Source organism: Condylostylus longicornis, unplaced genomic scaffold, assembly GCF_029603195.1.
Source record: "Condylostylus longicornis isolate FDR11 unplaced genomic scaffold, ASM2960319v2 ptg000101l, whole genome shotgun sequence".
Taxonomy (NCBI): Eukaryota; Metazoa; Arthropoda; class Insecta; order Diptera; family Dolichopodidae; genus Condylostylus; species Condylostylus longicornis.
In genome coordinates, this window is record NW_026578069.1 from 731,981 (window position 1) to 756,106 (window position 24,126).

The following is a 24,126-nucleotide window of genomic DNA, read 5'->3' on the forward strand; positions in this document are numbered from 1 at the left end:
TAAAGGCATATAGTTATATGAATTTTATGATAATTGATAATGAAATAAACAAAGAATTTGAAATTATTATACATACATGTGTATGTAAATATAAACTCAGGTTACTTTAAAAATTATTGATAAAGGAATAGTAAGTAAGTGTTTTGAAAAAATATTCCTGGTACAAGTATAAAAATTTTTTAAGAATATTTAAGACTATTATATACGGGATTGACTCAGAATTCCGCCGTTTTTTCTATCATTAAGGTATCTATATTCTTACCTTCAGTCATCAAAAAAAAATAATTATTTTTCTTAACTCAGGCAATTAAACCTTAAAATCGAGCATTATATTAACGCCTCTAAATTTGTTTTTTCTCATCCTAAACATATGCAATCTTTGAAATATTTTGGTATATAAATGAAAGTAATTTTAACAACGGAGATTCTTTTTTAAAAGAAAGTATTTTATTTTATTTTTTTAAAGAGAAAAGTCCTACTCTATACAAACCATTTGTTTGACTCAACTGTATTACTAAGAAAAGTAATATTGTATTGGGAAGTTTTTCTTCATCCATAATTATTTTTTTGAAAACTTATTACTTATTAAGATTAAAGAAAACATATGTGTATGTACCTACTTACTTATGGTATGTATATCGTATGTTCCCAATTTTTAAATATTTCCCAGAAATTCTGCTTTTATGAAGAAAATATAATTTAAGTGCGTATTCTTTTCCTCTTACTTTCGCCGAAAATCTTTTTTGAAAAAGCAAAAAAATTTAGAATTTTTAAAAAATAGTTTAATATTTTACGAGGAAATTTGGATTTTTGCATTTTTTATTTTTTTGAATTTTTTTTTTTTTCAAAAAATTTCATATACATGTACACACATACGAGTACCATATGAAAAAGTAATTAAAACTACTTCCAAATATTTATTTTTAGAATACAATCTTTATTTGAATTGATTGATTAGTCATTTAAAATTAATTTTTTCTATTCTTTAAAAAAAAAATTTTTGTTGCCATTGAATTTTATTTTTCTTTTTTTGCTCTCTATACTTTTGGAATACATATTTAGGACTCAACAGAAATTTTGAGTAAATAAACAAAAAGTTTTTTTTTTATAAGTAAAGAAAATACAGAAACAAAAAGAAAATAAGTGAAAAATGAAAATTTTAAAGTTGCTTCCAAACTGTTAGTTTTGAATTTATTATTCTTATTTTACTACTGGAATATTGGAGTAGTCGTTGATAATACATCATGTCACCATGATAGACTGATAAAACTTAATAGAGATCTTCAAAAATTATAGTAGAACCAATTTTTTTTTATTATTTTTTACGAATCGAATGCTATTAATATTCCAAAGAATTCAATTTACCCCCAAAAATTAAATCAATTATAATTAAGTAAATCACATACTTGTTTTTCCCAATCATTTAGTATACAGGGTGATACAGAAAGGTATACAACAACACATACCATTTTCTAGAGGGTCGAAAATGGGTAAAAATTTTGCTTCGTAATGGATGCGAAATCTCAAGGGTTTTCGAGATACAGGGATTTTAACGAATTTTCACGAAATTTCTTGACACAGAAATGGTTTTCGTGCTATATCTTCTGTACCATAAAAGATTTCTCAACACTTATCTCGAAAACCCTTGAGATTTCGACCCTCTAACCAATGGTATATGTGATTGTATACCTTTCTGAATCACACTGTATATATAAATGCTTTTGAAGTATAAAAGTTGTTGTAAACTCTGACTGAATATTATAAGGCTACCTTAATTTGTAAGATACCATAGTTCAACTACTTGATAATTAGTTTTTGTAAACATTTTAGGTGTCTATTTTGGAAGCACTGTTCTCAACAAGTTTAAAATTCTGATTTGATATAATCATATATAACGTGAGGTGTATTTGAGTAAAATAAAAAATTTTTTTAATGAAAATAAAAAATAAATATTGAAAATTTTTTTGTTTTTCCATGGAAAAACTTTTTCTTTTCATATTAAACTGAATTAATCATACTTTTGCAGAAAAGTTTCTTCTTTGTTAATAATACAGAATTTTTTCAAATTTTGCATAAGAAAATTTCTAATTATTTACCTATTGAATTTTTTTAAATTTAAAACAATTTTTTAAACAGAATTTTTTTTTTTTACTTATACTTATTTATAATTTTTAGTTTACATTTTGCATTTAATTGTTGATCAATAACATTAGTTATTTGGGATTTTTTTCTTAAAAAATACAATTTTTCTTATATATATTACTTATAGGTTTTGTATTTCATACAATATACACACTTTATAACATTGATTCATTAGTATAACAGTTTCCTATATTTAATATTTTTTTACATTTCAATTGAAAATTATGAATAAATTTTTTTGGAAAATTTTGTAAATAAAAAATAAATTTTTCTTAGTTATATGATTCATTTTCAATTTCGTACAATAATTTGAGATTATTAACCAAAAAAAAAAAAAAAAATTGAAAACATTTTCCTTTTTTGACTTCCTGCTCAAATTATTACTTCATCCATAATTGTATTGTATCCATAATTTAGTCAAATGAAAAATAATATTTCGCTTAAAAATTCTCTAAATGTTATACTTCAACTAAATGCACTTAAATTAATATCAAGTATATTATAGAAATTTTATTAATTATAATATTGAATTTTAACAATCATTAACTAGAAACATAATATGCATAGTTACTTGCATTTTCGTTTACGTTTTTGAATTTTTACCCTTTAACAAATATTTCAATTTCAAACAAAAATTAATTAATTTCCCAGAAATATTTTGAATATACAGAGAAATTTTTTAATAGAATCATTAAAAATCTACTTCATTTAAGTATTTACATAGAAAAATATAAGTAATAGTGAAAAGTAAATTCGATGATTGTAATAGTCAAAAATTCAAACCATATACTTACATATATTATACATAAATTATTAATAAAATTTATAATTATGGTCAGAATTCGCCATTAATTGAATGAGTCAATCAAAAGTTTTGAATAGTGCTTAAAATTAAATAATTATTATCATAATCAATAATTTCCATCATTTCATGTTATTTGAATCAGAATGAATTGAAAGGAATAAAAATATTTCATATATCCTTGATAATAATAACTACTTAAATATAGTTATTTTAAATGAGGGCTTATATATACTCGTATATATATATTACGTTATTGGTACATTGTTATATAATAAATACGTAGCGAAATTTACAACTGAAAGTATTTTAAAATTACACAAGTTGTAATGAACTAAAAAGTACTGATATATATAGCACTTGCATATACACATATAATTAAATACCCCGTGGGAATCAATACAATTTGAAATATTTTTGTAACATGAATGTGTTACCCTTTTTAATAAGCATAGAATGTACTTATGTACATAAAATATTTACGCTAATGTACAAATAAATATGAACATTGTTTATTGCATTCTTTGAAATTTATCGCTTTTTTTAGTTCAATTGTTTAGATTATCTAGAGAATTCATATAAACATAACCTTTTTTAAAATTACATAGCATGTAATTTACAATATTTAAATGAAACTATATAAAAATATGTTTTTACCCAGTTATGTTTTGTCTAATTTAAGACAATGTATGCATATCCTTAAATATTTTTAAAATACTTTAAATATTTTAGAAATTCGAGCTAACAAAAGTAATTTGAAAGAATAAAATCAATTATATAAAATACCCAGGCTAGATAGCTATGTATAGGAAAATTTAAAAATATAAATTTTGCATATAATATGGGGCTTGTATTTGAAAAACACGTGAAAATAACAAACTCAAAATCTATTTAATCAACACAATATTCTCAATATTATTTTAGTTATTCTAAAACATGTTTCCCAGTTTTTTTTAGTTTCCTTGAAGTAGAAATTAGAAATAATGATCCGAAAGAGTCTATACTATTCCACAGTATAGGGTCCGTCAACAAATTGTAAGGATAACATTCCACAAAAGTTGAAGTTTATTAACAACGTTACCACATATATAATTTATTTCTAAGGTTGTACTGCGTATCAGCAATATTAAAACCACTTATCATTATTGTATAACAAATTAATATTGTCATTTCTTATATTAGTCACATCAATTAATTTTTATTTTCTCCAAGAAGTATGCAATGAAATTTAGTATTATTATTTATTAGCCGAACATATTGTATAATGATTAATAAATGCATGACATAAGTAATATTAAAAGTAACTATCATACAAGACGATTATTCAAAAAAAAAATAAGTATATATTAATTTCATAATATCAATGAAATATGAATATCGATGAAAGCCAGCATGGAATACAAGCAATTCACCAGTAAAATAATATTAATCAAAATTGAATAACCCTTAAATTTTAATTGACAAAATTTGGATTGCTATTGTATATAAGTATTGCAATTTGCTTTATACACGTACATGATTAAAACAGTATTAGTATTTTCTATCTATCTTAAATTTCACTTAATTACTATATGTACAAGCACTCGAAATATATAAAAATAAACTGATTTACTAATAAAATTTTGTTTATTTATAAAAAAAAACGATTTTAACATAATTTCATAATTTATTATTTTTTTTTTTTGAATTAAATATGATTTTTTACTTTAAAATAATTGCAATATATATTCATTTACATGCATATATATATACATACATACAACTGTCATATGTATGTACTTACATGTATTACAAAATTTATGTATGAATATTACAATAAACATAACGATATTTTTTTTTTTACTATCCCAAATTTCACTATATGTATATCACTTTTCCAAAATTAAATTGCGAACAGGAGAAGAAATGAAAAAAAAAAAACAAAAAATTTAAAAATAAAAAAATAAAAGAACAAAAATCTTTATTTCTCTCTTTTTTTAGATTCAAGGTCATCATTTTTTATACAATAGTTTCATTTTTTTTTTTTTTGCTTTTTTTTTTTTGTTGTATTTTCGTTTTTTGTATTCTTCAAATTTGAAACAATAATTTTTATGTCTTGTACTGTATTGTAAAAATAGTAACTTAAATTTTTATTATACATACATGCAAACATGATATATAATTGGCATATACATGCATATACAATATGTATATTCAAAAAAATTATGTATTTGAAATATATTTGTGTATGTGCACGTGTTTGTATTTTTATATACACTAAAAGCAGAAAAAAAAATACTATAATTTCTCCAGTAAATGACAGATATTACTCCATAATCCGCCAGATATAATTTTCTATTTAAATATACATACATATATACATATATGTATATACATACATAAAGTGTTTGGTTTTGTGCATACATTTCTATACACATAAATTATAAATATTATTTGTATGTATTATAAATGTTTATTCACAAACATGTATAAATATTTCATTATAACCATATTGTATATTATTATTTAATTTTAAAAGCTCTTAAACAAGAAAAAAAAAAAAGAAGAAAAACAAAAAAGTAATTGAAAGGGTGTGTTAGTCAAAAAAAGAAAAATATAATTTTTGTATATCTCTTTTTTCTTCTTCTTCTTCTTTTTTGATCATCAATTTTCAAACTTATTTCGAGTAAAAATTTTCGATTTTTGCTAACGCGAATTTTTAACAAATATCTATACATTCATTTAATTATATTATTCTAAACACACTTGCATCCATACATACATGAATACGCTCATGCATACTTGTATAGAAATAAGAAAAAAAAAATATTAAAAACAAGAAGAAAAAAAAAATTGAAAATTTCTCTCTCTTAATAATTTGCATTGGAAGAAAGCACAAAAAGTGACAGAAACAGAAAGAAAAAGAAAACAAAAAAAAAAAACAGAAATTCAATATTATTGGGAGGATACTTTCTAGTTGTTTCGTGAGAAAAAAATAAACAAAAGTTGGAGAAATATACTTATATACAAAATATTAAAGAAGAACAACAATAAAATACACAATAAACTTTAAAAGTAGAGATTATTTTGATATTGAGTAAGAAAAACAAAAAAAAAAAAAAAACTAAGTAAAAATAGCTTTCTCAATTTTTCAGAATAAAATTTATTTTTTTTTTGTTTTTTTGTTTTTTTTTTTTGTTATATATTATAGGAAAGCTCTTTTGAGTCAAATAATTAATTCTCCCCTTCAATTTGGATTTAATAAAATTAAAGAAATATTAACAGAAAAACGTAAATGAAAAACGATAATATTAAATATGTATTTATATATACATACGTTCTTACTCAATCACATACTCATTTGTATAAATAAATATAATATATGAAAGAATTTGAAGAAAAGAGAAAAACGTCAATTATATACATGCGTATATATATATATATACATTCATATTTTATTAAAAGTGTATTGTATATATTTTTGTGTACAGACAGAATATTGAGAACCAAGAGAGTTTATCACTAATCACCATACGTTTCAAAAATTTAGAATAGCACATATTATTAGAATTAAAAAAAAAAATATATTATATTTTCTCTCTATGAAAACTTCAAAAATTTTTCAAAAAAAATATTTTAATTTTTAAATCGAATATTTTAAAAAATTAAAGATTTATATTTAATAATAATTAAATATTAAAATATTAAAAGCATATAAAGTTATTATACTTATATGTAATGAAAGTTATTTTATGTTATACAATTATACACATACAATTATTTTAACAGAAATTTAAATTATTTATTATAGGGCTAAAATTTACATCTTATAAGTGAAAAAATTACATTCAATCAAAAAACCATCAATAGGTAATATTGCCGTAAATTTGAAATTTTAAATTGTCCGTAAATTTGAAATTTTATTTTAGCTTGTCTTAGACTTTACAAAAATCCGAGCATAACTACAATTTCACTTACAAATGGGTTACGTATGTACTATGTGTATGACATGCGGCTCGATAATTCGTTTTCAACTTAATTTGAAGTTTGTAACAAGTTGAAGGAGTGTCCGTGTATTGAACGTTTAAATTTTTAAAAGACAATTTTCAGATACCTTAATTTAATCCCTTGAATTTTAGAACATTTACATATTCTATATCAAGCAATATTTAATGATCCAATAACTAAATAAGAAATTACGATACTTATTAATATATACATACGAGTATATATATGCATAAGTAAGTAAGAAATTTTGTACAATAAGTGATAGCAAGTGCTTACGTAGTTTTCCATAAAGTGAACCAATAACTACACATTTAACAACTTTATTTAAGACTAAATTTAAGACTATATTTTACAATGTCTTAACTATTCTAGTTTTTTTTTTAAAACACTCAAAATTTGACATACGTAAATTCTTAAATGAATAAAAACCAAAAAAAAAAAAAACAAAATCAAAACTAATTTAAAAATTTCATGCATTAATGTGTGTATTTACCTACAATTGCTTTAAATTAGTTTAATACTTTTTGTATATAAATATATATGAATTATGTAGCATATCTTATATAAATTTACTTTGGTATGTGTTATAGCTACATATATACTTATATACGTGCATATAGATAATAATATAGTGCTTAACATTCTCAGTTTCACACTTCGCTTTTGATTGTTATTGTTTTTTTTTTTTTTGTTTTTTTGTGGTGCCACTGAACAGTTTACAATTCCTAATTGGTAACATTTTTTCTCTGTTAATAACAATAGTTTATTTATTTATTTATTATTTTTTTGTCTCTTAAATAACTTAAATATCTTTTGATCAAAATTATTACATTTAATGTACATTATTACATTGTATTTTAAAGCAGAAATATCTTTGTTTAGTTGCTGAATACATTTTGAAGATTATATTTTGAAGAAGATCTATATATGTAAACAATGTGCCAATGTAAACAATAAATTAATATTTGCAAAAAAAATTAATGTTTGTAATATTATTTATAAAGATTCTAATTCTTATTTATGTTTTGTGCATATTTTAATTTAAAAATTCAATAATAATGAAATATTGCATAAAAAAAAAACTAATTCACCGAATTCATATTCGCATTTCAATCTATAAAATATTGAAATTGTGTTGCATAAACTGAGGCGTAAAATAACTTTTACCTTTACATATTTGGTTAATTAGTTGGTCAATTCAGATTTTTATAGTAGTTTCTTAAAGAAAAGCATAGTTATTTATTGGTTATACTAGTATAGTACATATTCAACATTTGTTGCCAAACTATTATACACTTTGGTGCCTTGAATGTAGCCTCAACGCTTTTAAAAATTTTACAAATAAAATTAAATAATCATATTGTTAGTTTTAGCTATTTTAAAAAAACAAAATACATAAAAAAATTAGGGAAAGTGCATAATTACTCAATCTTAAGCGTTTTTTAAATTTTATTAAGATTATAGTTTCTTTAATTCTCATACAACTCATAAATTATTAAATAAATGTTAAAACAATAATATTTTTTTTTCCATTTCAGTCTTAATTTTATGATTAGTGCAATTCAACTTATTAGAATATCAGGTAAGAAAGAATAAAAATTTTCATAAACTATATTCATTTAGTAAACTATGTATTTTATATATAAATTTGATATTTGGACTAATAATTATACTTATTCGCTATATTCCTACATGGGAATTGATTCTTCGATATCTCGTCCATGTAATATTCCAATTATTGAGAAAATTTACTAAGAATATCATATATGTATAAGAAAAGCATAAACGCATAAACTTTGTTTTTATTATTTTTACTCATTTTACTGAATTTTAGCTTCATTTTAGTTTTATGTGCAAACTAATTTTATTTTAGTAAGTAAAAAATGCAATTTTTCAAGTTATTTAAAGTTTTCTTAAAAAATTTTTAGATTTTCGATAAGATTTTTTAAATTTATAAACAATCTTATTAATTACTTAAATAATTTTAGCAAACATGCATAAATCAAGAGAAACTATCCATTTTTCTATATACTAAGATCACAAAGATAATCTCAGTTCATAGCCGGTGCATGTAAGAGTAATTGTGATATTGTCACGACGAAATTTTCTTACTCACTTACAATACAGTGCGTTAATCAAAATTAAATCTTGTGTAAAAAAAAATTTAATTAGAATTTTTATTATAAATTAGAAAAATCGAATAATAAATGGAATAATGTTGTGAATGTGATTTGAATTTCGAATTTAGATTAGCATTTTTCTAAAAGTCTAAAATCTAAATTAATCCTTTTTCTGTTTTGGACAATATCGAAATTCTAATGAAATTTATCGACATGTATGCTTTGCTGTATAAGTATGTATGCTTAAAATATGTATATACATATATATGTACATGTGTTTAATTAAATTTAATTTAAAAAAAAAAAGTATTTTTTCGGCTTAACTAGAAATGTGAAACTGTTTTAATTTTTTTTTTTTTGCTTTTCTTTTTTCTAATACTTATTTAAATTATTGTGACAAAGTGTGAGTCAAAAAATAAATTTTAAATTTTTTTTTTAATAATACAAACAGCCGGCTACTGATTGTATACGTACATGTATGCTGAAGATTAAAAAAAAAAAAAAAGAAACAAAAAACAAAATTATACACTGTTGCTGACGCAATTATGATATTTTAAATAAATTGACGTGAAAAATTTACACACACGGCCAACTATAAAAGGAGGAAAACAATATTAAGAGAATAACGAAAAAAGAAAACCAAAATGTATTTTTTATATTAGTTTGTTTGTTTGTTTTCTCATTTTTACTTTTTATTATTTCTTATTTGTTTTCTTTTTTTTTAGCTTTGATTATATTAAAACAATGCTATCAATATGGTACCGAAGCATACAAATTTTATACAAATGTAATAGGTGTATGATTTTTTTTTTGTGTTATTATTTAAATTATCATATTATTTAAGTAAGGATTTTAATATTTTCAAAGAATTCATGTATTTTTTATACGACCGGATTGCATAAAATAAGGAGGTATTGTGATCGTAACAAATTTCACATGTCGAGTAAGGAATAGGAATAAGTACATATATTAAAGGGGTGTGGTGAATTGATCAAATTTTTGGGTAATTGCATGTTCTCGGAATTATCTCGCTTTACTCGAAAATGATTTAACATTATTAATTATATCTAAGCAAATATTAAACGGAATTTCTTGAAACTTTGTATTTAAATTCGGTTTGTTATTGAAAGCTCCAAAAGTGAACCTATTAAATTTATATTTTTAGTGTTATAATAGCCAGAAATTTATCAAATTTTAAAATGTAATTTTGGAATAAATGTGCAAAAGATATTTTAATAACCCTGTGCGACCCTTACATTTAAAGTACATAAAACTAGATTTCTTGAATTTTTTAATATTATTAAGAAAATCTACTATATACCCTCGGTTATGTGATGACCACATCGGATTATGTTTTCTTGTTCTCTGCTGTATTTTTTTTTTATTTCTTAAACTGTTTTAAGAATTCAAATAAGACCAAGTGAAAAATTTTTAGAGCACATACACTTAGATTTACATATACATATCAATTACTTACTAAAATTTGAATTAAAGAAATTTGTAATTTGATGCTTGACATTGAGAGATTCCCGGAGACTTTAATTGATAAGTAACATATTAATTTTTGGTGTAATTTCTATCAACTTGTACATTGTATATTTTGAATAATATTTTCATTTTAAAAATGTATAAGGTATGCAAAAGTCTTACTTTACTTATGTAAATTCACTTAGCAAATTAAAAAATCATAAAGTAAAACTATACGTTGTATTAAAAATTATGTGGCGAAACGGATTTTATTCCATCAACACAGTGGAAATGCATATGTATATAGGTATTATATATCGTACCGCAGGTGGAAAGAAATGTCAACATGTGAGATGGCAAGAGAGGAGTGGTTCAAATGCTCCCTTAAGAAATCAGGTAGTCACCTTGCGATGTTTCGAGCAAACATTGTCTGATTGACGGCAGGCTGCGCGGGACATTGATCGTTGAGGGAAGCATGCAGCTAGGCTGGGATTTTACTTCAATTAAAAAAAGGAGGCCATTTTTTCACAATCCGACCCTGGGCGGAGCCGGAATGGTCACCTGAGGCAGAGCATGTGTGACGTAGCTGGAAGAAATATTGATTTATTAGCATCGGGGATTTAAATAGATTCCTCAAGAGAACCGGGTGGTTTAAATAGCCTTCCAGTAATCGTATGCTCAATGACAGTCTGGTGATTACGGAGTAGCGGTAGTAAAACGTCACATTTCTTCTAACTGGGGTGCAGTGGACCAGCTGCACCGGCCATGTCAACCAACCATTCAAAATTACTTTTATGATTTGATCATACAAATCATTCAAACTTGTAATAGTTCAAAAAACGATTAATAGCTTAATAATACTTTAGTTTAGAATTTAATCAATTTATTAAGCAGTTGTGACAATTGGCATAACTACGTGTTTTAAATTATAAATATACTTAAACAGTGGGTACTTATAGTAAAAGTGAGTACAGTGATATAGCTACCTATATATGAATGTATAATGTATGTAGCACTACATTCTTAATGCATATGTACAACATATACTCAAAATTGAAATCAAAATAATTATGACATTTGAATTTTGAACTAAATAATATACTTATATATATTTTTTTTAATTAATTTAATTCAGATGGGATTCTGATGTGCCAGAATTATATTTCAAAAATGTTTTTAATATGCAATTTAATTTATATTTTATATATAATCAAGTATTCCAATTATTGTATTGCATTCCAATATACCAACATATATACATATGTATACTTACAAATTAATTATGTAAATTCAATCAATTACTTACTATATTAAAAAAAATACTATTCATAAATTGTCATTGAATTTTGTTTTTTAAATTTAAAAAACAAAAATCTGTCTGAAATTTTTGAAAAATTTATAAGGTCCTTTGAGATTATTGTTATTGGTAAAATAAATTTGTATCAGTTTGAGTGCCTATACATACATATTTTATACATTTAATATTTTACTAACTCAACTATAGTTACAAAAAATACTTATACAACGAGTTAAAATATTCTTTGAACTAATTATAAATTGTCGAATCTACAATATTTCTAATATTAAATTTTTTAAGTTATGTAAGCTGTAATTGTAGGAACAAAAATATGAGACCTATTACAAAAATTTATATTGCATTGTTATAAAAGTTCTAATATAGAATATCTAAGTTCTAATATAGACGACTGGGATCATAGCAAGTACATATAAATAAGTTGACATTGAGTACATAGTTTTGTATTACAAAAAAAAATGCTAGTTTCAGAGTTACAGAACTTTCAAAGTCCTATATACTTATTAATGTCCATATATATATACGACTTACGTATTTAGGATAAATCTGAAAGTAAATCGAAATAATAGCTGTCAGAAATGTTCAAAAACTGATTTATATTTTAATCCATATTTTTTGAAGTATAACGAGGCTATACAGAATTGAAAATGAATCAAAACGAATATAGTAATCAAGATAAAATATTCAAAAAATTTTAGTAAATCTATAACCGACTTTACTTACTACAGTTTCTTAAAAACAATTTTTATTTCTTCTACCTAAACAGTAATTACTATATGCGTAGTATTATAGAAATAATCTATAAAATTACTATTTTAATATTTTCAGTTTCAAAAATTAAAATTTGTTCTTGGTATAACCAAAATTTAAATTCACATGTAAAGAGCACCAATGCATCCCAATTCACAAATAAAACGAAATATTGCTTTTTTTTTGTTTCAAAAATTGAAATTTTTATCAAAATCTTTTATACAAATAAGTATAAGTAAAATTCTTTTGAACTGAATATAACATTAGTGTCTATATAATATCAAAAAAATTTAGTAGTTTAAGCCCATTTTTCGATAAATGTAGCACATTTTCCGTTAACATATTAAGTTGAAAATTAATTCGTCAGCATGTAGCATTAAGTTTAAATATCAATGTTTACACGAAGACTTTTTGATATATTTTTCATTTCTCTTGCTAATAAATTTTCTGTAAACACAGCTAATAATGGAAAGGATCTTCCACTGAAATATTTCTTATATTTTCATACAAGTAATATTGCATACTTAGAGGGTGAATCTTGAAGTAATTAAATTTTAAAAAACCGTTTACAAATTTAAATATTGTTGAACAAGAAGATGATTATTGTTACATATATTAACTTATATAGAAGCCCCATAGATTTTATACAAAAGTATCGAAAAAATAAGGGATGGAAAATAAATTTTCTCAAATTTTATATCAAATATAAAGAATTGGTAATATAATACAATAAATATTACCGATATCAATGAATTGTTAAAGTTCCAGACTTTAGACCATGAAAATTTGCCACGTAAGAGAAAACTTAATAAAAATCTGGTTTGAAATGACAGTTAATTTGAAGAAATCATTCGATAATCTAATATTTTGTCATAGTTTCTTATATTGATATAGAAAAAAATAAGTCTTCTATGTTTAATGAGTTTGAAAAATTTTGTTTGTTTAAATTGTTTTCGGTTAAGGCACAGTAACTTGTCTTAAATCTGCATTTTTTCGATTTTGAAAAACTATAATTTGAAAGAAAGGAGGAAATCAGAAAAATTTTGGTTTACAGATCAATAATGTATTTACTAAGAGATAGATCTATTTGTTTACAAAAATTTTAGCATTAAAGACAGACAGAATTAAACTAGTATAGGCATATTATTTTTTCAATTTTTCTTTTTTTTTTCTTCGTTTTTGGAAATGTGCCAAAAAACAATATGGAGCTTCTCTTTTATGTAAATTCAATTTAATTAAAAATCGATTTTTTTTTTTCCTTTTTAACATACAACCAACCATATACTCGTATATACTCAATAAACTAAATAAATATTATAATAACTTATTAAAGTTTTCATTACTTGGACACGTTCCATAATATTAACAACAATAAGTAAAAAGAATTTATAAAAAAAAAAAAATTGTATAGAAAATAAAAATGTATAGAAATAGAAAAAGAGAAACTCTTTATATTCTAAAGTGTACGTACACATACTTACAAACATATTTGTCATATTAGAAAAATTCTATATAGATGCTATTGAAATTAGATTATTGTAAAAGAACGTACATATGTACATACATACATCATAGTTATAATTTTTTATTTGGTGAAAATTTCATATAGGATTACAAAAATTGTTTATCTTCTTTAAATAGATTATTGATTGCATATATGTATGCATGTATGTTTATACACAGAGAAAAAAAAAACAAAAAAAAAACATTAAAATAACGAATCATTTTCCCATATGAATTTGAGAAAAAAACACAAAAAAAAAAATTAAACTACAACTATGAACTTGTCCTAGATATTTTTTTTCCTCTCGCTCTCTCTCTCTCTCTCTCTCTCTCTCTCTCTTTGTCTTTCTTTCTCACCCCCATTTTACATTGTACTTGTACAACATTTTAATTCCCTATTCTATTGAATACATAAATTTGTATATATGTGCAATATAATTTCCTAGTTGTTGCTTCAAAATGTATTAAAAATATTGTTATATGCATATGTATATAAATAATAAAAATATACATGAAAATATATAAATTTTTTCCTCTATAACATTATCCTTTTATGACCTATTTTACAAAAAATAAAACACAGAAAAAAAAATTTACTGCATAAAATGGAAAAAAAAAATATTGTACAGGATTTTTGCAAGTGATGCTTTTAGTACTAATTTTTTTTTTTCGACTTACTTATTAGAAAAAAATAAAATTTATTTCCAGGATTTCAAAAATTAAAAAAAAAAAAGAAAGAATTTTTTTTTTTTAATAACATGCGTTCATACTATTTTTGTATGTTTTAAATTGAAATGTGCATACAAGTTGCATATAAATAAAAATATGTAAAATATGTTGTTCAATTTTTGTGTATTCAATGTTTGTATATTGTTTGTAGAGTAGGTGTTCGTATATATATACATATATATATATATATATATATATATATATATATATATGTATATTTTTGGAAATGTCAACAGAAAAATAAAGAAATTTTACAAATTTTCATATATGGAATGCAATTTCGTTTTTTGTCATGTAAGAGCATTAAGTAAATGCAAAATGTATATAAGTAAATTTATACGTATATACATATTTATATAATATGTATATACGACTATGTATATTTACTTATGAACGTGTTAATTTAAAAATAAAATTTTCGGAAATTATTTCATTTTCAAAAAGGTTATATTAAAAGAGACAAGCATATATTTAATTGAGTCAATTAATATCAATACATAGTGTATATATATGTACTCGTATAAGTAGTTATACAATGTTTGTATAAGTACTTGCTTAATATTGTCTACTTAAAATTTATTAATAGATTTAACAAAAAATTGCAATATTTGAATTATAATTAATATCAAGTAAATATTTTAGTCGGTATTATCTCACAAATATAAAAATTTTATATTAATTTTAAAGTAGCAAACTATACGAATTAGAACGAACTACTTATTATAGTGCAGTAAAAAAACGAGGCTGCAAGCAATAACCAAATATTCAGTCTTCTAATGTTAAGCTTCCAAAAGGAGCTTCAATATATGTATAAGCATCATTATATTAAAGAGTAATGTTATAAAATTGTAAACCGAACTATAGACAATTGGAATTTATGATTGAATAAATATATAACTGTCAACTTCGAGTTTGGATATTACTTATATATCTTTTATATTTAGAGCAATATTATTATTGTGTCATTTGATTACAAATTGAAAAATTTCCTGCAAAATTATTTTATGTTGTCACAATAACAAAATTGAATTTACAGTTTACCAATAAATTTAAAAATAAAAAAGCATTAAATAAGTGAAAATTTGTCAATCATTTAAACAACAACCGTAGACAAAATATCATACGCATATTACCTATGTTTTAAGTTCTTACCGATAGATAGCACCCTTGTTTTTTTTTATAATATTCAATAACAGGTAAAAACAGAATGAGTAGTAAATTAAACAGTAAATATAATCATATAAATGTCATTTCATAATTAATAATTAGTCATCTTAAATGACATTTCGTTTGATTTAATTGTCATTTAATAATTGTTTGAAGTTTTATTGAAATAACAGAAGGCTAAAATAATAAAATACATGTGTAATAAAAATTCATCATAAATTGTAAGTTATCCTTATAATATGTATATGGACTTAATTGTGCATACATGTACATACAGGTACCTAATAATAATTGTATATATGTACGTTATGTGGGCATATATTAATAAATGTGAATATGAAATTTAAAAATAGAAATTAAAATTTAGGTCACAAATTGTTCGAAATGGTGTTCATTTCCATTGTAGGTTAAAACTTTTATTCCTTTTTTTTTCATAACTAACTATAAACTTTATATTTAGAATAATAATATTTTTTTTCTTATTCTTATAATCTTATAATTTTAGTCTTATTCTATTCCTATATATATTTAGTTACATTATGTATATATATATACATATATGTATGTACATTCATAAAATGTAAAATTATTTCAAAGATCAAGGGAAATTTTTAATGATTTTTTATTTTAGAAAATTTTCTATATATATACTTACATATTATACACATACTTATAAGGTATAAAGGTTTTGTAAAATTTATGATAAAAATCACATGCATCTATATTTTATATCTAGATTCTTATGCTCATATATATATGCATATATTATATATATACTTAATGTTAGAGGATAACATGAACTTGTTTTCCTTTATAATTTTTTTTGACTAAAATAATTTTCTTTAGTTGTAACGACCTTGAAAAGTTTTGTTTTTTTTTTTTTTTGTTCTTCTTTATCTTTTATGACAATGAGTGGACCATACTTATTACTAACTAGAATTATATTTGCTATGTTATATTATTATCATAATGTATAGTATGTGTATGCACTTCCATACTGAATGTATTTTATTATAGAAAGAAATATCTATATATGAATATATTATATGTGCCTTATAGATAATCCGTATAAGATATAAAAAAAAGTGTAATTTTAAATTTTAATAAAATTCAAAATTAGAAGAAAAATTATTTTTAATCCTGGAAAATTGAAAAAAAGAAAAATTTCAAAGAAGATTTACTTAATATACGTTTACATTATTATTGATGATTGAGCACTTATATATAAGAGTTTTCATAAAATGAAAGAAGTAACAATTTTATCAAATGTGTGGTACTTGTACAAATTATTTACATATATATATGTATATATGCCTATATTCGAATTTGTCTTTTATAAATTACAAAATTTATAGTAAAATTTTAGTTTTCAAGAAAGAATACATTTATCTGCTATGAATACTTGACTGTATTCATACTAGAAGTCTAGAGTTTTCTGAACTATTTCGGAGTAGTTAAGAGTATTTTGTAAATAGAACACTTTTTCTGTATTGAAATACAGTTGTATATATTTCGGATATAAAAATAAAAAGTCATCTACCGGAATAATTATGAGTCTTCATTATTTTTTGGTGTGGTTAGAAATGTGTTGCAATAATAAAATATTTTACATTGAAACTGTTATACATCCTTAAAAGGCTATACTATAACAATATAATTTACCACCATTTATCAGCCACTACAGTAGCATCAATCACTATATAATCATGTTAGCAAATTTACGATAAATGGTTTTACGTTTTTATATTTAAAATTGTAAATTATATTACTTATACACTCCTTACGAACGAGTTGGCTCTTGGAGATAAAAATTAAAGAAACTTAATCTATCTTATCTAAAAAAAAATTAGTTTTACAACTTAACTTCTATATAAGGGATTTTGTACTTGTAATTTACAGTGACGATAGTTTATAAATTTTACAAACCAAAAAAAAAATGTATGTACTTGTGTTTTATAAAATACCTGCAATCGCATAAGTATATAACATTTCAGGAACAAGTATAAAATTTTCTATTAATCTAGATACTTAAGGACCTTTATGAAATAACCATTAACAAATTATTAACCGTATAGTCAATTAATAGGAAAATGAAAAACTATGCAAAAAATTTGTTCAAAAGAAAATTTCCCGAAGATTCTTCACACTACTACAATAAATTTCTTTTTTTGTGTTTCTTTTATCTTGATTAAATTTAAGACACCGTCTTAACTCAGACGGTGAAAAAGCAAACACATACCTAAACATATATATATATATATATATTTATATTTATATTCATATTTATATTCATAAATAAAAAATATAAAATTTTTTTTGGGTTTGGAATTTATTTAACAATAGAAGTTGAATGGAATGGGCAGGGCAGAATGATATAAGTTTCTAATGTTGCGCGTGTAAAAAGAAAATATTCAAAACCAACAAAACGAAAAAAAAAATTTTTTTTTTTTTTATTTATTTTTAGTATAACAGTATTATTATTGTCACAATTTTTTTATTAGTGTTAGTTAGTTGTTTTTAAATCCATCATATCAAATAATTTAGATTAAAAATTTTTAAATAAAAAAAAAAATTCACTCAATTATGAATTTGTTCATTCACTCATGCAATCGACTAGTAATCAATTTTTTTTTAAATTTTTGATATTCAGAGAAATTTTTTATGCTAATACAGTTTTGGCTTTTCCGCAATCAAAATTAGAAAATTATGGGAATAATTTGATACTCTTATGAGAAAAAAAATAATTTACCTTGTGTAATTACTATTAGTATTACTTATGTTATACTAATATTATCGAAATATTTTTGAATTCCTGTTGAATAATGAATATTAATAAAAATTATAATTAATTAAAAATAAAATTTTCGAAAATTTTTATTAAATTCAAATATAAAACTCCGAATTACGAATATTTACAAATTTTCCGAATTTTCTCCTTAAATCAATATTATTTATGAGAAGCGATTCCTTACACCTTAATTTAATTATCTTAAGAATATTGTCTGAATTAAAATAATTGAAAATTTTGCTATATTTTATTTAAATATATCTTCTGCGGGAATCCTCTTAAGTATATATATATATATATATACATATAGAAGTAGAAATTATAATTTACAAAATAAAATATTGATGATAATTGAGGATTATTTTCTTTACTACCGAAATAATTGCGCTAACTATATACTTCCTTTTTTCTGGTGTAGTTCGGAGAATTGAACTTTTAAGGGTACGTAATAATTGTGCCATTAAATGGAATGCCTTAATTGTTCTTTTTTTTTAATTTTTTTACTAATATTTTCAAAATATGTGAAAATTTATACTAAAATAATTTAATTTCGTTTAAAAACTTAATTGAAAAATCTTTTTAAAATTTATCATTATCCTTTCGAGGACACATAAATTTTACAATATTTAAAAATTAAAATAAATCTCTAAAATCTTATTTTAATCATAAATAATTCTTAATAATCAAGATGAGCCCATTTTGAATTAAGAAAGAAAAAAAAAAAATATGCAATTAAGAAAAATAAACTTTCTTCAATCACTTGACTTTTAATTTTTAATTCGAATATTATTTTATGCACACCTATATATATATATATATGTATATATGTATGTAAATGTATATAAATATTGTTAAATTATTGGACTATAATATAAAATATTATTGTGAGGTCAAATTTAATTTCCACAAGTGTTTAATTTAAAAGAAAAAAAATATAGAAAATAAAATAAAATGTGAACTAAAACGTTAATTATTTATTGGGGGAAGGACACGCGTTTAAAACTTTAATTGTATATCAAGGATTTTTGTTTTTCTTCAAGTGTGTTCCTAACAAAAACTTATAATTAATTTTACAAAAAAAAAAAATAAATTGTTTTTACTATTCTGTTCTAAATAAATTATTTGAAATAAGTATATATATAAAATAATTGAAATTATTTATAGTAAATAAAATTATAAATATTAAAAATAAATTAATTATGAATATTCTATATAAATTTTATTAAAATATTGTCATCTTTGTGTAAACAAAATAAGGAAATAATTAAGTAAATAAAATTAAATATTAGTATTTTATAAGATTTCGATCAAAAATTTGGTCGATAATATTTAGTTTCTTTAAATGTATAGAAATGTTCATCAACACTAAGTAATTCAATAATTACATTTTTGTGTATACTCGTATATATATTTGTATTTGAAACGTTCTTTTACCATAAAATATATTTTATAATTTTGTATATCAATTAAAAATGGTTAAAATAATCGATATACATATTATTATAAGAAGTATTTCGTGCAAGAGGTTTCGATATCGTGCAAGAGGTCAATGATATTTAGTTTAATTTCTTTACTTAACCAAAACTTATACATTGTATATTATAAAAGAAAGCAAATACTTAATATAGTTAAATTATATTATTGTATATATGTGTATAATTCTTAGTAAATAAATATAGTATCTGCATTATTATATATATGTAAATATTTTCTTATATGAGAACCTATTTTTACAGGGTAAGTATATTAGAACAAAATTTTATAGGATAGAATTTTTTTTTTAAATTTTCAAATTTAATTTAAATGAATTGATTTAAAATTTCATTGGTGGATTACTCTTTCATTTTAGTTCTTGAAATTCAGAAAATTATATTAGATTTGATATGAATGAAGATTGCTAATATTAAATTAATACTATACTAATATTATTTTTCTCTTCCCCCATTTCCCTGACAAAAAAATGAATGAAGATATGAATTTTATTATTTTTCTGCGAAATTAAAATAAAAAATCAAAATTAAAAAAAGAAATATCCCAAAATGCTTTAATGCTGGCTAGAACGTCCTGAATTATTTACAAGTTACCTAAAGCGGAACCAAAATCGATTTCTAGAATATAATAAAGTATCGTAGTAAGAAACTCAACTTGAACTTCAATATATTCACTGAAACCTCACTATAAATACTACTTAAGTTTTGTAAGTAATTTTTATTAAATCTCATTAAATTCAATAATTTCTACACAAAATCTATGGCTCAGTTGTCAGTACATATTAATTAGGCTAAGATTTTAGTTTATAAGAAAAAGTTAGATTTTACATTGACAGTGATTTTATAATCAAAATCTAATATTACAATCTGTAAATAATACCGATTTTTATATATATCAAACGATTGCTAAGTATAAACATTTAGCAAAAAGAAAAACATCACGTAGCCAACAAATGTGGCTATCAGTAATTATATAACTAAAATCGTCATCATTTATAGATGTTAAGGGTAGAGAAAGGGAAATGGGGGGAGAAAAAAATAATGTTAGTAGTATTAATTTAATATTAACAAGTAAATTAAAAATTAAACAGCCAAAACCAAACTTATACAACTATACCATACGACGATCATATTGTCTACGTATAATGCTGGAATTATTATTGCATTGTTAACTTTATAATGCCAAAAATTAAATCCATTTTTTTTTTCCAAATACTTAATAATTCAACCTGTATTTAAACATTTTCCGTCATGTATTACAAGCACATTTATTTATTTACCTAAGAATTTAATAAGTATATAAGTTAGTTTTTATATTTATGGCATACTTATATACATTTATATAAATATTGCTATATTTTCATTTTAATGTTTTTCAAAGAAATTTTACTACAAGTACAAAAAATATTTTAATTTTTCATATTTTCCGCTTAACATATACAAAAACTTTATATAAAAATTTAATAAAAATATTGGAAATTTTTGTATTTTATTTAATTAGAGGGCACAAATATAAAAAGAAATGTTCGATTAATGTTAACTATTATAACTATAAGTACATAATACGAAATATATTTTATTGGTTCTTATATATAAAAAAAAAATAATTACGTTTAAATTCTTAAGTTTATGACGTACAACAGTACTTATATAGTATGTAAGGATTTCTGATGCAATAAATGTTATTTTTGGATAAAATACTTATGATGCATGTTTTATTACAAAATTCAATTTTATTTTCCAATTTTTAATTAACTATTAATAACTTTAATAAATATTATATTTTTTTTATAGTTACTTATTGTTATAGTTCACGTAATAAATTTTAAGAATTTAATTAAAGTTCATTCATTTTATAGCACACATAGAAATAGAAAAAATCTAATGTGGTCAGCACATAACCGACCGCAATATGTGTATTGTCTAGTTAAGTGAAAGTGTTACAGAATATTATAAAAATGTCTGTTAAATACATCTTTTCATTTTTTAGGACTTTAGTAAGCTTATAGTTAATATACCTAGGAAAATGTAAATTTGGCTCTTTAGTAGAGTTTTGCTTTGTGCTACCCGAATTCCCTGAAATGATCGCCAGTTAGTTTCGGTAACAACCACTACTAAAATATCAAATTTCAAGGAATTCCATCAATTAATAGACCGACAAGTTGCTAAAAATAGTTTATTTACACTTCCCTACTCGATATGCAAAATTTTTTGCCATCACATAATCTACCTATTGTATACACAATACGGTCGGTAAAAAGTATGAAATATGAAAAGTAAAACCATAATAAAAATAAAAAACAATTTAAGTATATATGAAAAGTAATTTTAATTGTAACAATTACTTGCTCAATATATACTTTTATGACAATTTATGACGCAATGAACTTCCATAACATATAAAAATACAAATAAAATTAAATTAAATAAAAAATTTTTTTTTGTATTTTATTAAAAATTTAATATCATATTCACCTTGTGTCATAATAATATCCTCAATAATATTGATTGATCCCCAATATTTTTATAAGAAAAATTTTTTATTCTATACTGCATCTACGAATATATGTACCTATATTTATAAATTGAAAAATGACCTAAAGAAAAATAGAAAAATCATAAGTGTGTATACCATAAATATGTCCTTTGGGAATCTTTTATGTACATATATATACATAAAGAGTTCAAATTTAAAAAAAAAAAACTTTAATTAAAATAAGTGCAATTTTTAATAACCCACAGAATATACTTAATATAAAATTGAGAGAAAAAGCTTGCACGTGGGCTTTATTGATATTTCTTATTTATAGTAATTAAAATTATATAATATTTTTGTAATTTTAATTTGTAATAAGATTAATGGCTTAAATATTGGGTTTTTAAAATCATTTGGCAAAAAAAATAATTTTTAAATTAACTAGTGAAGTACTTATGTTCAACCTTTTATTTTACAACCATCGTTATAACCCATAAACATTTTTAATAAATTGTGTAATAATGTATCATCTATAACAAACAGGGATGGTACTCGTCTCTACTTTCCCTGGCAATACTTTAGTGCAAAATTTTTTATATTTCCGATATTATGTTTGCTTAAAATATAAAAATTATATTTGCTAAAAATTGTTTCCAAAAATTTTTTAAGTGAAGCCTGTGAAGCCTGTATTTCTTTAAAAACAACTAATTATCATCCTGATATTGATGACTTAAAGGCAGCAATTTAACAACAAAAATCTCATTAATTCTATATTTATAATGTATGTATAAATAAGATTTTGTCAGTTATAAATAAATCGACATATTTGTCTAAAGGACAAATATATTTTGTTTACTTTAAGGCACGCGAGTATTTTCATTTTTCTAAAATAATTGTTTTTGGCACGCAGTCCGATAAAGGTTTGTCATCCCTGTCCTATAATATAGAGCAAATGCTTTGAGTGAAATGTAGAATTTTGAGTGTATTTAATTGTTTTGTAAATTTTACATAATTTCGGGGTACTTTTTTTTAATTTTCTGATTAAAAGAGTATAATTCTTTTTGTATTTCGTTTTAAAAATTGTTATTAACTCAGTATTTAATTGTGTCTAACTTACATGACTGTCAAATAGTATACAGCGTTTAATTTTTGCCTATAATTTAAATAGCATTATTAACAAATAATTATGAATTATCTTTTTCGCTGAAACTTTTCAAAATTGCTGCATGATTATGTCATAATAACGCAGAAATTAAAAACTCATAACATATAAAGTGTGTGTCAATATTGCATTACATCAATTTTAAATTTAGAGATTTATAAATAAAATATCATTAAATAAAATATAGCAATCTTAATATTAATCATTTTCTAATTAAATAAGGCAAAT

The 24,126-nt window shown here is 22.2% G+C and overlaps 1 protein-coding gene across 1 annotated transcript in view; it reads left to right on the forward strand.

The window, feature by feature from the left end:
• The window catches only part of LOC129614111 (guanine nucleotide-binding protein G(s) subunit alpha), an 89,679-nt gene that overhangs the window by 5,813 nt on the left and 59,740 nt on the right, over nt 1–24,126 (forward strand). Inside the window, exon 2 of the mRNA XM_055528504.1 lies at nt 8,470–8,513. The gene's annotated coding sequence lies outside the window, so the exon portion shown is untranslated. The remainder of the gene's footprint in view (nt 1–8,469; nt 8,514–24,126) is intronic.